General features: G+C 42.4%; 1 long non-coding RNA gene across 1 annotated transcript in view; it reads left to right on the top strand.

The window, feature by feature from the left end:
- LOC310640198 overlaps positions 1-15320 on the top strand; it is a 477896-nt gene extending 462576 nt beyond the window's left edge. Inside the window, exon 2 of the long non-coding RNA XR_014492493.1 lies at positions 15203-15320. This is a non-coding gene — a long non-coding RNA (uncharacterized lncRNA). The remainder of the gene's footprint in view (positions 1-15202) is intronic.
- Positions 15321-16356: the final 1036 nt, after the last annotated feature.

The raw sequence follows: 16356 nt of genomic DNA on the forward strand, positions 1-16356 counted from the left end.
TATATATATATATATATATATATATATATATATATATATATATATATATATATACTGTGTGTGTGTGTATATATATATACAGTATATATATATGTGTGTGTGTGTGTGTGTGTGTGTGTGTGTGTGTGTGTGTGTGTAAATACTGAGCGGTATCATATTCTATCGGATTGTTATAATACTCTCATTTATTAAGCAGAAAATTGGCTTTTATAGTCCTTGGAATGGCAAATAAAATAAATGATAAACACTAGGAAGTGTTAAAACCTGAGACAGCGCCTCTGCCATCCACCAGGATGATAAACAAAAAAGAGAGGCTTGGCACGAGAAAAAGAAAGCCTTATATTTGCAGCATCTCCTAATACCTGAAACAAGCCAGCTTCATTAGTCATCTTGTCTTCGTCAGAGCACGCAAGTGTCAGTCACACTGGAGGAATCTGGCATGGAATGGAGCTTTCTCATCTTGATGGATTAAAGGGGCGGGGTGGAATTTCAGCCAGACAAATGCAAATTTCTTAAGGAAGAAGGAATATATATATTCTGTCCCAGCCTACGTGAGTCCTTGCTATGCTCACAAGGACAAACCCCTCTTCCAACAAGCAGGCAGGAACCGCAAGAAAAAAGCAACCCCTTTTATTATTCGCAGACCTGAGTCAATGTCCAAGGCAAACAAACACAATCTACAGAAACTCCATCCTCAACACGAACGGTGGCCTTCGGCAACCAGCACCTCCCACATCTTCCCTTTTATCATTCAGGCCTGGCTTCCTAATGCCTTCTCCTTTGCCTTTGGAGCCGCCCCATTGCATTCCTCTGTCCTGCTTGCTTCTCTTGCTGGCGCTTTCGTGCATCCTGGATATCTCACAGCTGTGCTTCATTGGTGTCCAACTCAGACTCCCAGCACAGCTGAGTCTCAGCCCGAGCACGAGTAGAGGGGCTAGGTTTCTCATCCGACTGTAAGTCTTGGAGCTCCTCAGAGCCTTCCTCTGACTCTGATGTCACTCCAGGCCCCTCCTCCTCCTCCTCTGATTCCTCAGACTCAGCTGCTGGGTCCACTGGCTGGTGAGGAATCACAACATATCTCAGGTGTAGGGTGTAGGATCCATCACAAGACCCACCACAAGACCTTCGCTTGACACACCCACACCTGACCCATCACAGGACCCTGATGTGACCCTCACCTGACTGACCTCACCATCACAAGACCTACTGACCACACAAAGCCCTTATAAGCAGAAGAACATTGACACTGTCACCCCCTAAGCTCCACTGAAGACGTTACCTAGTCTGATTACCTAGCCCCTCCCACCAGCATTTCCATCCCAATGACCCTCACCGGAGGTGACCTCCCCCATCACAAGACCCATCACAAGCCTCTCACTGATGACTCACTCCTGATCCATCACAAGACCCTCACTTAGCATAGAATATAGCTGGAAGGCACCTTGGAGGTCTTGTAGTCCAGCCCTCTGCTGAAGCAGGAGAACCTATACCATCTCAGACAGGTGACTGTCCAGTCTCTTCTTGAAAATCTCCAGTGATGGAGCGCCCACGATTTCTGTGGCCTTGTGGCCAGTATGGCTATATGCCAAACAGAATGCTATTACTTTCCCAACAAAGTGGTACCTGTTTATCTACACACATTTGTATGCTTTCGAACTGCTAGGAGGGCAGGAGATGGAGGAAGGAAGAGGAGCTCACCCTGTCTTGCTGTGCTTGGGTCTCGAACGTGGACTGTCAGTTTTCTAGCTGGCAAGGTCAGCGTCTTTAACCGCTGAGCCATCACACCCCCACCTAAATTGGAACTACAATAACGAGGATGATTCAGGACTGGAAGCAAAGTCCTGCAAAAAGACAGAATAAGAAATGGGATTATCTAATAATAATAACAAAGTTGGAAGGGACCTTGGAGGTCATCTAGTCCAACCCCCTGCTCAGGCAGGAAACCCTATAGCATTTCAGACAAATGGCTGTCCAGTCTCTTCTTTAAAACTTCCTGTGTTGGAGCATTCACCACTTCTGGAGGCAGGTTGTTCCACTGGTTAATTGTTCTAACTGTCAGGAAGTTTCTCCTTAGTTCCAGGTTGCTTCTCTCCTTGATTAAGTTTCCATCCATTGCTTCTTGTCCTGCCTTCGGGCGCTTTGGAGAATAGCTTGACTCTCTCTTCTTTGGAGCAGCCCCTGAGATATTGGAACACCACTATCTAGCCTTTCCAAATTTTATTTCCATTCATGGATTGAACAAATAAAAATGGAAACAGCTCCTCAGTCATGATGCAGTCAAAAAGAAAAATATGTCTATATAATAGTGAAAACTTAAATTCTATAACATATAGAAACAGGCTGGTCCAGTTTCTCATTCTTCAATGTAAAGATATTTCAAAAATTGATAAAGCAAACTCCGTTTGAATCTGTTGTTTGATACCTTGACGACTGTCTTCTTTCCATCTACATAAAATGGTTCTGTTAGTTGATCCCCATGCTTACACCAGGGAAAATTATTAATGATATGTCAAATTCCACATTTTTGGTGTTACGCTCACTAAGGTTGCAGAAACATGATCTGTTTTCTTTAGCCTGGCATTGTGTGCATGCCTCAACCATTTGGTCTGTTTGTTTATTGATCAATTTGATCTGATCTGCTCTGATTTGGATGCGAGTGACTCTAGGTGGCTTACGACAATTAAAAACAACAATCCAATTTTTAAAGAAAGATAAGAACCAGAATAGAAACATATAAAACATCAGAAACTACTTAATGACGATGAGCAGCAAATAAAATCCATCTTGTTGTCAAGCTCAACAAAGCTAGTGGCACTAAAGAGGAAATGTATTAAAATAATTGTGAAACAAATGTATCCTTGTCCTTAGGACAGACGCTGATCAAAGTAGCCATAATCCTGTTAGCGTAACAGCACATATTCCCTGGTGACTGTCTTAAAGAGGAATGTACTGAAGTCCTTGTTTAAGCAAACATAGTCTTGTCTTTAAGGCAGATGATGATTAGGATAACCAAATCCTGTCTGTGAAACTACACATACTTCATGTAAGTTTCTTCTGTAAACTGTTGTCTGACAAGGATGTGCAGGATGTAACCATATAAGGAACAATGTAGAACAAGTATAACTAGGAATTAGAGGTGTATAAATATGTCTGTTCATGAGCCCTTCAGGGTTCAGACCTTTTGCTTTGTTTAAGCCTTCTGAACCTGTGCATTAAACCTTTCCTTTCTTGAAGAGCTGGACTGAGTCTCTTCTTTCTACAACAGCACAGCCATGTCTTCAGGGCCTTCCTAAAAGCTGGGAGGTAGGGCAAATCCAAAATTGGAGGGGATAAGGTTCCCAAGGATGGACATCATCGCAGAAAAAAGTTATTTCCCTGAGTCAGAGCCTATGGAATTTTTTTTTTGCCTGATGGGGTCTTCAACAGACCACTTTTGCTGATGTGAATGGAGCAGGCTAACCCCATTGCTGCAAGATGGTTCCTCAGATACCATGGACATATGACTTTGAGGGGCAGGCTGACTGCTTGTATCTTTTTGAATGCCTTCAAGTCAAGGTTGACTTCTGGTAACTGCCTGGAGAAGTCCTTGCAAGTCATTCGGTTGGCTTTATAGGACTGTCTCCTGTCTTCTCTCCTGGTGTCCTAACCACTACACCAAAGTACCTCCTTTTACTTCTATCTTAGGGAACTCTCAATATCTTAAAAGTCCCTTGTTCCGTGATAACCTTCAGAGTCTATCTTGTTCAGCACGTCGGTAACGTTCCACCTACAGCAATTTCCCTGGCACTTCCATTTGAAGACCTCCTTGCTGGAGAAGATCATCAGCTTTGATCTGTATGGATCTTTCAAGCTCCTTTCCAGTTCTGGCAGATGGCTTTCATTTAAAGAGATTTCTTAAAATCTGTACCAAGAATAACTTCCCATTTCAACGCTGGTTTCTATTTTTTTTTATTTTTTTAAAAAAAATTACTTTATTGTCGTTGGGTTGTTCTTTTGGGGGGGTGTTTGCTACGGTTGTTTTCTTTTAGCTTAAATTTTAAATGTTGCAAGCCGCTCTGCAAATTCCCTCGTACCCTTTGATGAAATATGACGGCGCTCCAAATAAACGCAAACTAAAGTCATCATAATTCTCCGAGCAATGTTTTGCTTACACGTTGAAAATTTAATTGCCACAGATATATTATTTTTAATACTGGAGAGTGTCAGCTTAACCCAATCTCTAATGGATAAACACAAGATAACTACCGGGTTTTAGACAAACACGTCAACGTTGCCCCAGAACTCTTGACAAGAAGAAGCCAATTACGACAAAATAAATGTGTTCGGTTTCATAACTGCCATCCTGGACCATCACCCCTCTTGATCTCCATGCGTTGCCTCTGGAAGGGTGCCCAGGGCACATCAGCTTCCTCTGTTTCAGACGAGGCAAAGCCGTAATAATGTGCACTAATTTTAATGGAGCCTTATCTCTGCATCTTTCCTGTGTCTTTATTTTTCAGACAAAGGTCATCGCTCTTGAAGGGAGCAGATGATACTAATAAATAAGTCAGTTTCTGTTCCATCATGGTAATAATAATATGCAGATTCTCTTCCGCCGGATAACCTGGGGAGGGAGAAGAGGAAAGAGAGATTTTGAAGCTGACAAGTTATTCCCTGCAGATCCAGAGGACAAGCGGGCACCCATAAAGCACACAGCAGCTGAAAATAACATTATAAGCTGATGGGTAGAAGGGGAGGGGGAGGAAGCCTCCTCGTAAAGCTACCAATAAAAACATTTCTTTTTTTTTTCTGGTGATACCTAAGGCAGCTGATTTCCAGAGAGAGAGAAAGAGAAAGATAAACAGATAAAGGGAGAAAAAGAAAGAGAGAAACAGAAGGGGAGAGAGAGAGAGAGAGAGAGAGAGGGCAAGAGAAAAAGAGAAAAAGAAAGAGAGTAAGGGAGAAAGAGAGAGAGAGAGAGAGAGAGAAAGTGTGTGGGAGAGAAAGACAGAAAGAGAAAAAAAAGAGGAACACAGAGGGAGAAAGAGAGAGCGCCACGGAAAAAGAGAAACATAAAGAGAGAAAAAGAGAGAGGGGGAGACAAGAAAGAAACAGAAAGAGGGAGAGAGAGAGAAAGAGAAAGAGAGCAAGAGAAACAGAGAAAGAGCGAGAGAGAGAGAGAAAGGGAAAAAGGGAAAAAGAAAGAGAAAGCAAGAGAAAGAGAGAAAGAGAGAGAGAAAGAGTGAGTGAGTGAGAGAGAGAGAAACAGACAAAGAGGAGAAGGAGAGGAAGAAGTGGGGGGGGGTAGAGAGAGAGGATGCTTAAATCTACGCATCGCCCTCCGGTGACCGATAAGATCTAACACAGAAGACGCGACATTTAGTTAAGAGCTTCTTCTCGAATACATTTTTCTAAGCATTGAGCCAATTTCTAGAGGAAAAAGAAATACAAAAAACAGCCTCGCTGCTTCTCGCTCATTTCTCCCGGCTAAGGTTAACTTCCCGCCTCGTTCCTCCGCTCACCCACCTTTCATTTCCTGTTCTAAGAGCGCCGTCTACCCTGCAGGACCTGGGCTGGTGGAGAGGACAATCGTGCCAATGTCATCCTGGTCTACGGGGACCCCCTGCATCAAGGACGCACGACCGGAGACCAGAGAGCTGTCAACGGTCCTCAACTGTCACGGTTGCCTGGACATCTTCAGGAGCTTTTTTCTGGCGGGGGGTGGGTGGGTGGGTGGGAAGGCCTGCCGCACAGGCTGCTATTTTCATCTGCATGCCCAACACACACAGCAGGAGAACACAAAGTGACATTTTCCCCTCCTTCCAGATGCCCTTTCTTGGCTGCCTCTCATATCCCTTGATAGGTTTTCCGCCGCAACCTTAAGAAAGTCTTGAATATTCAGTGCCATCGAGAAGTACGAGAAGTATGTTGGACTGGAGGCTTTCTCCAGCCTTGCCTGGGAAGACCCGGGATAGTCCTGGAATTTTCTGCAGGCAGAGAAGGGACTCTTTTTAACATTCAGTTATAGCTTTTCCCTTCACCTTAGCCATATTAGTGTGTATTAAAATTCAACGGAGCAAGCAAGACTGTGGGGAGGGCCTTCTGCAGAGGGCAGACAGGTGGCCAGGATTTGGTATTCACTGAATCTTCTCACTGAGTTGCTCCTGAGCAATCAGAGATACCTTCCTTCCTTCCTTCCTTCCTTCCTTCCTTCCTTCCTTCCTTCCTTCCTTCCTTCCTTTCTTCCTATATTTATAGGTACCCCAATCATACAGACTCATATTGACATTAAGAAATCTGAAGTTCAACTGCCCTAAGTCCTTCCTTCTTCCCTACCTCTCCCCCTTCCTTCCTTCCTTCCTTCCTTCCTTCCTTCCTTCCTTCCTTCCTTCCTCTTTCTTTCTCCCTCCCTCCATCCCACCCTTCCTTCCTTCCTTCCTCTTTCTTTCTTTCTCCCTCCCTCCCTCCCTCCCTCCCTTCCTTCCTTCCTTCCTTCCTTCCTTCCTTCCTTCCTTCCTTCCTTCCTTCCTTTCACAATATTTATAGGCACCCCAATCAAAAGGACTCATATTGACATTAAGGAAACTGAACTTCAGTAGCCATGATTAGAGAAACTGATTCTCTTTGCCTTCTCCAGGTGGCTTTGAATTCAGGAATTGAGGATCATAGAACACCCAAAAAGAAGCCTGATTTTACCAATTGACAAGACCAGGAGTTTGCATGCACTGAAAGAAGAGAATGCTTGTTGCTCATCGTTGAACTGTGGTGCTCTCTGAGCTTTGGCAGACATTTCATTACCAAACTAGATAACATCATCGTTGCTAGAAGGGAAGGGGGCTTGGAGGAGGAGGAAGAGGAAGAAGAAGAAGAGGGAGAGGGAGGAGGAGGAGGAGGAAGAAGACTGTGGGGTCCTTAGTGATCTCTGAGCTTGGTTGTTTTCTTGGAGATGTTTCAATACCCAACTAAGGAACATCATCAGTCCTAGAAGGGAGTGGGGATGATGGAGGAGGAGGAGGAGGAGGAGGAGGAGGAGGAGGAGGAAGAAGAAGAAGAAGAAGAAGAAGAAGAAGAAGAAGAAGAAGAAGAAGAAGAAGAAGAAGAAGAAGAAGAAGAAGAAGAAGAAGAAGAAGACAACAACTGCGGGGTCCTTGAGCTTGGTTGTTTTCTTGCAGATGTTTCATTACCCAACTAAGGAACATCATTAAGGGGGGAGGGGGAGGAGGAGGAGGAGGAGGAGGAGGAGGAGGAGGAGGAGGACTGTGGGGTCCTTAGTGTTCTCTGAGCTTAGTTATTATCTTGCAGGTGTTTCATTACTCAACCAGATAACAGAGAGCAAACCCCAGTCCCTTCTGGTACTGATGATGTAACAAGGTCTGGTAATGAAATGTCTGCAGGAAAACAACCATCAGAGAGCACCAAAGATCCCACAGCTTGCCTGCACTTTGCTCATTGTCAGTTTGCTCAGGAACTGCCAAGCCAGCCGCATGAAATACTTGTTCAAAGGATCGACAGGGAACATTTTCCAGGAAAGAGAGACATACAAAGCACCTTGGAATAGCCTGGAGCATCCACACGATCTGTCTGAACCTTAGCATGGAAAGTGCCAGCTGTTGGATGAAGCCTTCTAACAACCTTCTGCTTCATTCTTTTGGATGCGATTTTGAACAAGCCATTTGCCGGTTAGGGTGTTTCCACAACTGGCAAAGAAACACACCCTTATTTGGCATAAATCCGCTTGGCCGATTGTGGTCTTCTGAACAGCAAATGGGGAAGAGGCTGGCTAAACAGAAGCTCTGAGCGGGTGTGCAATTTCGCTGCTTTGACTGAGGTAGCCTCACTCGATTAGTGTTACAATCCCTCAGATGACAACAGCATTTGCCGGGAGTCCTTGTTGATCAAGCAATATTTCTTCCCTCGCAAGCTTGGAAAACAGCAGAGGATAAAAGCTGAGAAGATCACAGTTGCAAAAGGCAACCAATTTATGCTGGATTTTTATTTGTTCCTGTCAAACAAGCCGTCTAGTCTGGTCCCAAAGCAATTCCAACACAATTGCTCCAAGTCACATACTCCTGCTTCAGTTGTCCTATTCAATTTCAAATACCTGGTTTGCTGCAATGTAGAATCCAGCAGTTAAAAGTAATCCTAGGAGAGAGAGAGAGAGAGAGAGAGAGAGAGAGAGAGAGAGAGAGAGAGAGAGAGAGAGAGAGAGAGAGAGAGAGAGAGAGAGAGAGAGAGAGGTAAAACAGATGGGAGAGGCCGGAAGGAAATTCAGGATCTCTTGATCCTTTCTGTGAAATCCGAAGACTAGGCCAGCAGAGAATATGGCGTTTAAAAGCTGAAAAGGTATTTGCAAAGGCACAATTTTACATGTCTTATTTAAGAATGAATTTTGTTTTTTTTATCTTAATAAATCGCCACTCTTGTGCTTTATTGATGGCCTATACATCCAACAGCAAAACAATAACAAATGTACAAAAAGGGGGGGGGGGAAGAAAAAAAGAACTGACCCAAACATCCAATAAGGGACACGTGGTGCCTAGGACGCTGAGCTTGTCGATCAGATGGTCGGCAGTTTGGCGGGTCAAATCCCGAGTGCCGCATAACAGAGTGAGCGCCTGTTCCTCGTCCCAGCTTCTGCCAACCTAGCAGTTCGAAAGCACGTAAAAATGCAAGTAGAAAAATAGGGACCACTACGGTGGGAAGGTAACAGCGTTCCATGCGCCTTTGGCGTCTAGTCATGCCGGCCACATGACCACGGAGACATCCTCGGACAAGCGCTGGCTCTTCGGCTTGGAAACGGAGACGAGCACCGGTCCCTAGAGTCGGAAACGACTAGCACGCATGTGCGGGGGAACCTTTACCTTTTTTAAACATCCAACATTAAACATTTTTTTTAAAAAACCCCACCGTGGCAGGATGCTGAAAAGAAAAATAATAAAAAGAAAACCAGATAAATTCTTCCCCCCCCCTTACATAATGGGTCTGTAAATAGTTATAAATTTTCTCATCCTTATTTAACAAGAAAAATAGATTACAGATTAGATCAACAAATATTTCAGAGGAGGCGGTCTCTATGGAATAGATTTTTTCCTGTGTCAAATAATTTCTTTCTCTGCTAGGGGTAGAGTACCTATTTATTTATTTATTTATTTACAAAATATATTGGCTGGCCATCTTACCATAACGTATAGTTACATATACAGATAAATTATATAATAATAATAATAATAACAACAACAACAACAGCAACTGCTCTGGGACTTCAGAATTCAAACAGGGAAGCACCTGCCACATAACACCCCGGACTTAACAATTGTCGATAAGAAAGACAAAAATTCTGGATGGTGGACGTGGCAGTGCCTGGAGACAGCAGAATAGACGAGAAAGAACTGGAGAAGATAAAAAAAATACAAAGACCTACAAATAGACATAGATAGACTGTGGCAAAGGCAAGCAAGGGTGGTACCAATAGTAATAGGTGCCCTGGGTGCAATCCCAAAACAACTGGAGCACCACTTGAACACCATCATCGGCATTGACAAATTTGCCATTAGTCAATTGCAAAAGGCGGCCTTACTAGGAACTGCTTCCATCCTGCAACGATATCCGTAATACCATCAAACATCAAACCACTTTACAATGCTTTGGTAAGGCCACACCTGGAATACTGCATCCAGTTTTGGTCACCACAATGTAAAAAAGATGTCGAGACTCTAGAAAGGGTACAGAGAAGAGCAACAAAGATGATTAGGGGGCTGGAGGCTAAAACATATAGGGAACGGTTGCTGCAATTGGGGATGTGTAGTTTAACGAAGAGAAGGGTGAGGGGTGACATGATAGCAGTCTTCCAATATCTCAGGGGCTGCCCCAAAGAAGAGGGAGTCAAGCTATTCTCCAAAGCGCCTGAAGGCAGGACAAGAAGCAACGGATGGAAACTAATCAGAGAGAGAAGCAACCTGGAACTAAGGAGAAACTTCCTGACAGTTAGAACAACTAACCAGTGGAACGACCTGCCTCTAGAAGCGGTGAATGTTTTTAAGAACAGACCAGACAGCCATTTGCCTGAAATGGTATAGGGTTTCCTGCCTTAGCAGGGGGTTGGACTAGATGACCTCCAAGGTCCCTTCCAACTTATTATTATTATTATTATTATTATTATTATTATTATTATTATTATTATTATTATTATTATCCACATCTGCCTATCCCAGGTCCACGGTAAGGACTCGATAGGTAGACAAAAATGTCAAATCCAGTCTGAACATCTGGCTGACTGTGCGGTGATTATTATTAATGATAACAACAACAACAGTAGTAGTAGTAGTAGTAGTAGTAGCAGCAGCAGCAGTAGTAATAATAAGAGAGTTGGAAGGGACCTTAGAGGTCATCTAGTCCAGCCCACTGCTGAGGCAGGAAACCCTACACAATTTCAGACAAGTGACTGTCCAGTCTCTTCTTAAAAACTTCCATTGTTGGAGCATTCACAACTTCTGGAATTCTGGAACTTCTGGAATTAAAATCAGATATTAAAACCAAGGACATACGGGGAGGGCAGGGGCAGAGTGGGGAAGGAGGTGGGACCTGTTATTACTTAATTAACCCCTCCCTCCGTTGAATGTGTAAAAACTCTTCTGCAAAGAGTTAAGCAAAGGGAACCTTTTACAATACCTAGTAAAGGAATGTAGACAGCCTCAAGGTGTGAATTTGAATGATGGCTTTATTGCTCTGCCTGCCCAGGCAGATGTCATTAATCATTCGTGATTGATAAGGTGTCTTTTTCCTACACAAACCTTTGCAAATCTCTAGGCTTGCTCTGATTGGCTGGTAGCCCCACCATCACCGTTTCAAGGTATTTTAATGAAGACATCGTGTTCCAGATCTCCATTGCTTTGGCTGACACTATAAGGGGCCATTTTTTTTTCCACCCATCACCAAAGCAAGGCAGACCATATTCATAATCTGATCAAGAAAATGGGAGAAACTCAAGCTGGATAGAAAGAGATCTGATTTTATGGACTCCCCACTGTATCACAACAGCAATAGCACTTAGATTTATATAACCGCTTCATTATTGTTGTTGTTTTACAGCCCTCTCTAAGTGGTTTACAAAGTCAGCCTATTGCCCACAACAATCTGGGTCCTTGTTTTACCAACCTCAGAAGGATGGAAGGCTGAGTCAACCCTGAGCCGGTCAGGATTGAACTCCTGGCAGTGGGAATGGTTTTTTTTATAACAATAGCAATAGCACTTCGACTGATATGCTGCTTCACAGTGCATTACAACCGTCTCTAAGAGGTTTACAGTGTCAGTCTGTTGCCCCCGACAATCCGGGTCCTCCTTTTACTAACCTCGGAAGGGTGAATCAATTTTGAGCTCTACCAGGATCAAACTCCAGACTCTGGGCAGAGTTTGCCTGCAATGCCGCATTCTAACCACTGCGCCACCACGCACAATGCAGTAAAAGTTGCTGAAATAAATATTCAGACCTTCTCTGTACTCCCAACTGCATGCTTTATCACTGGGCCTCTGATAAAAGTGGCTCCTTCTAAACTAGAATGCCCATTTAAGAGCAGAGGTGCAGTGTTTGCAGTCGAGCATGGAAATCTATTATTTCAGTTTCAAACAGTAAGCTAAGGGATGAGGAAGGACAATGCAGAGTAACAGAAGAACAGAGTTGGAAGGGACCTTGGAGGTCTTCTAGTCCAACCCCCACCCCGCTCCGGCAGGATACCGCATACCATTTCAGACAAATGGCTGTCCAGTCTCTTCTTAAAAATGTCCAGTGTTGGAGCATTCACAACTTCTGGTGGCAAGCAGTTCCCCTGGCTGATTGTTCCAACTGTCAGGAAGTTTCTCCTTAGTTCTAGGTTGCTTCTCTCCTTGATTAGTTTCCATCCGTTGCTTCTTGTCCTGCCTTCGGGTGCTTTGGAGAATACATTGACCCCCTGCTCCTCTTTGCGGCAGCCCCTGAGCACATAGAACCAACATGAATTGGTTTTGGGAATCGGAGTTTCTTCTTTCTCCACAATTTAAAGGAAGAGAAGATCGCCTGTCCCACTCCCAAAATTAAGTCAAAAAGATTGGTCTTCCTATTATGCACGTGAATATGTGTTCACGTTCACATTCTTCCCCCAGTATGTGTTTCAGTACATGCTCCATTCCCCAAATGTACTGCAGAGGATTCCTGACAGAGGTATAGGGTTTCCTGGCTGAGCAGGGGGTTGGACTAGAAGACCTCCAAGGTCCCTTCCAACTCTATTCTATTCTATTCTATTCTGTTCTGTTCTGTTCTGTTCTGTTCTGTTCCGTTCCGTTCCGTTCCGTTCCTTTCCATTCCATTCCATTCCATTCCATTCCATTCCATTCCATTCCATTCCATTCTATTCTATTCTATTCTATTCTATTCTATTCTATTCTATTCTATTCTATTCTATTCTATTCTATTCTATTCTTTATTTTCTATTCTCTATTCAGATTTATTCTAATTCTATCATTCTATTCTATTCTATTCTATTCTATTCTATTCTATTCTATTCTATTCTATTCTATTCTATTCTATTCTATTCTATTCTATTCTAATTCCATTCCATTCATTCTATTCTACTTTGAACATGACAATATAATTATTCCAATTCTTTTCAACTGCTCTCAAATGTATAAGTAGTGTTTTAAATCAATGATAACTGCCTTCAGAAAAGTAAAATGCAAAAAAAAAAGATATTTTCACTCATAGAGTTGCATTTATTTATTTTATTTATTTTAATTCCATTTATATCCCGCCCTTCTCCGAAGACTCAGGGCGGCTTTACAAACTTAGCAGTAGCCTTCATTCTATGTATATGCCTGCTTATTAGGGCTTCCCCCCCTCCAAGCGGCATTATTTCAAAGTCAGCTTAATTGCCCCCAACAATCTGGGTCCTCATTTTACCTACCTCGGAAGGATGGAAGGCTGAGTCAACCTTGAGCCTGGTGGGACTCGAACCTGCACTAATTGCAGGCAGCTGGTGTTACTTAAGGAGGCATTAGCCCACTGCTCCACCAAGGCTCTTATGCGTCTCAAATCATAATCAACGTTTAGAGAAGAGCTACAAGAAATCTAGGAAAGTATAAATGAGTCAAGTTAAATATCTCTTGCAGGCAAATAGATCACAATGGCAATCAAACAAGGAAGAACAAGAAGCAATGGATGGAAACTAATCAAGGAGAAAAGCAAACCAGGAATTAAGGGGAAACTTCCTAACAGTGAGGACAATTAACCAGTGGAACTCTTTGCCACCAGACGTTGTGAGTGCTCCAACACTGGAGGTTTTTAAGAAGAGACTGGGCAGACAATTTTCTGAAATAGTAGAGGGTCTCCTGCCTAAGCAGGGGGTTGGACTAGAAGACCTCCAAGGTCCCTTCCATCTCTGTTGTTCTGTTATTCCCAAAGGGGTCATTTGCCCGTATCCTGGAGATAACGGGCTAATTTGTAATTGCTTGTTTGTGGGTCAAGGATCCAATTTAGGATGGCTGCTTCCAGACACTTGTGTAAAACAGCAAAGCTTTTGTTTCATTTTGTTTTCTTGTTTCATTTTTTTCCCAGGCTTAATTGCACTATTTGAGACTGGGAGAAGGGAATAATTGAGGCAGACAGTTTAAGAACCACTAGAGAAGAGAATTTTAACCCTCTAGAAACAGATCTTCAACAAATCAGAATAGACCTGGAAGGGACCTTGGAGATCTTCTAGTCCAGCCCCCTGCTGAAGCAGGATTCCTTATACTATTTCAGACAGGTGACTGTCTAGTCTCTTCTTAAAAGAGCACCCACAACTTATGGTGGCAAGTTGTTCCACTGGTTAATTGTCCTCACTGTTAGGAAGTTTCCCCTTAATTCCAGGTTGCTTCTCTCCTTGATTCGTTTCCAGGTCTGTTCTTCCATGAAAGATGAAGTCCATCATAATCTGTCTGGATTCCACAATACAAAACATTGGCTACCGCCATTTTCCATCACTCCCCCACCCATCTGTCTCGGGTTGTGCTATTCCAGAGCCATTTAATTTGTGAAACGAATAACGAGTAAACCAGGAGAAGAAGGAAAAAAAGTAGTAACAAAACAAACATGAATTGCAGAACAGAACAAATCGCTTCTGTGATATTTATTCATTCGAACTTAGGGAACGTGTTCAGTTGGCCGTGTTTCTTCTTCTTCTTCTTCTTCTTCTTCTTCTTCTTCTTCTTCTTCTTCTTCTTCTTCTTCTTCTTCTTCTTCTTCTTCTTCTTCTTCTTCTTCTCTTTCTTCTTTTCCCTCCTTTCCACGTTGAAAGCAAGTTGGTAATTTTGCTCGCTTTCCCCGAGTAAATTGTTTCACCTTCATCCCCCACTGCACATAAAATAACGATGGGGTTTATTTAAAAACCAGGCAAGCTGTTTCATTCAGCAGGGGGAAAAAAATCTTGTCTCCCTCAGATCTTCCGATTGTGGAGATGGGGGAGACGAATGTAAGCCTCGGAGATTCCCCACTGAGATTGTCTTTTGCTGTTTCCACTATAAGGGAGATCAAAGGGAAAGTGGTTAATTAGCATAGTAAAGAATATAAAACCCCCGAGCGCTTTATCAGTGTCGCAATCCAAATGGTATAAAAAAAAGAAAAATCATTGATAGCGATACACAGAGCTGAAAGTCCTTGAAATGGCAGCTTCTGAATACAAATATGAATGTGAACTCATATTCATGTGTATATTTGTATGCTGGCCAAAATGTGTCCAAGGTAGAGGTGTGAACTGTTCAGACCTCAGTTGGCAAAGATGCTTCTGATCCAGCATTCTGTGTAGCTGTTAGCAGCTCCTTAAAGAGGCTGTTCCTTATCTTGGACTCCTACACTAATCGTACAAGCTCAGGAAAATATCATTTCGAGCTGGAAAACATAATAATAGTATTGGAAGGGATCCTGGAGTTCTTCTAATCCAACCCCCAAAGCAGGAGACCCTAGACCATTTCAGACAATAGAATAGAATAGAATAGAATAGAATAGAATAGAATAGAATAGAATAGAATAGAATAGAATAGAATAGAATAGAATAGAATAGAATAGAATAGAATAGAATAGAATAGAATAGAATAGAATAGAATAGGAGACTAGAGCAGGGTAGAGTAGAACAGAGCAGAACAGAACAGAACAGAACAGAACAGAACAGAACAGAACAGAACAGAATAGAATAGAATAGAATAGAATAGAATAGAATAGAATAGAAAATATGGAATAGAATAGAATAGAATAGAATAGAATAGAATAGAATAGAATAGAATAGAATAGAATAGAATAGAATAGAATAGAATAGAATAGAATAGAATAGAATAGAATAGAATAGAATTGGAAGGACCTTGGAGGTCTTCTAATCCAACCCCCTGCTTAGGCATGTAAAATTAGGTATATACTGTACACTCTTTCTCATAATTTCCTACAAATATGCCTAACGAAAATAATTCTGGCTTAAAATCTATATGTGTGTTTTTTGTGGTTTTTTTAGACATTTTCTCTAACCGTATGCGTATTCTTGTCCAGAATCTTCAGTTGTCTCTTGAAAAAGCACATTTGGGACAACCCTGACCTGGATGAGTCAAAATCTCCATAGACAGCCCAGCTGGGGGAGCACCAAGGTAGCCTCATGTCTACTGTATGTTTCCCTCTCCTTGTCTGATCCAGTTGCTCAGTTTTGTTAATTGGAAATGACAAGCTTTTTGGTAAATGCATTGATATATTTCTCTGGCTTCTTCTTTTAAATCTTCTCTAGACACTTCAGATGCCGTGGTAAGGCAGCATACAGAAGCGATGACATCCTTCTTATCAACCAGGTCTTTCAAAGTTCTAATTGTAGAAAGAAAACTGTAATATGATCTGGTCTATTTTGAATCACAATTGACTGGAACCACACATCGCACTAATTATAATTCATTTTTATTTGGCAAACATTTTTGTATTTTGTATTGTAACTTTTGTATTTCTTGTTTTAAATACCCTGTAAACTGCCCTGAGTCCTTCGAGAAAGGGTGGTATATAAATCTAATAAAATAAAATAAATAAATAAATAAATAATTTACGTGAAGAGCTTCTACCTGATTGGTCTTTACACTTAGAAGTTGATACGTATTCTCTCTTCTGATCCCTTGGGTGTCAACTCTTGCATGCATATCAAATCCCTGAAGACTGCTTTAGGGTGCTTAGAGGGAGAACAGTGTGAACTCTGAGTCACCAGGAGTGCAACTAACACCCTCCCTGCCCGACTGACAGAAGGATTTCAATGAATTCAAATTTAGTATTCCCTTCTGAGGCAACGTCATGCTGAACAGCGAAGAAGAGTAAGAAGGAATAAAGCCATGAGATTAATGGCATAAAGAAGA

Source organism: Vipera ursinii (genome assembly GCF_947247035.1).
Source record: "Vipera ursinii genome assembly, chromosome: 4".
Lineage (NCBI taxonomy): Eukaryota > Metazoa > Chordata > Lepidosauria > Squamata > Viperidae > Vipera > Vipera ursinii.